The sequence below is a fragment of the Arachis ipaensis genome, chromosome B03 (genome assembly GCF_000816755.2).
Source record: "Arachis ipaensis cultivar K30076 chromosome B03, Araip1.1, whole genome shotgun sequence".
NCBI lineage: Eukaryota > Viridiplantae > Streptophyta > Magnoliopsida > Fabales > Fabaceae > Arachis > Arachis ipaensis.
Window position 1 is genome coordinate 51,677,492 of NC_029787.2, and position 487 is coordinate 51,677,978.

Genomic DNA, 487 nt, shown 5'->3' on the forward strand with positions numbered 1-487 from the left:
GTTCAGCCAAACGAAGACGATGATGAAGTTGATGACATCATGGAGATAGATGTGGCGGAAGTGACAAATTCACTAGCAAATCAGCAACCATTCGAAGAGCCATCTTTTATGCGTGCATTGGATCTGGAGGCTATGCATGCACCAGAGTATCCTGAAAACTTTAATGCAAGTATGTAGTTTAGATAATTATACAGTAACTTTATGATATAAATAATTAAATTTGATGTCAAATAGTATGGTTATTATTAGGTTTTGTATGCAATTAGTGATGTATAACTGTATTTGTAGAATTAAAATATAAATTGCACTATTATATTATTATTATTATTATTGAAGACAATTAGTATGATTATTATTATCCTGATGTGTATAAAATTAAATTATATATATTAAAGTTAAATTATATTTAAGAATTATATGATTATATAATTTATATTATACATATTTGTATATTTATTTATCTATGTTTATTATATATTTTGTCCAA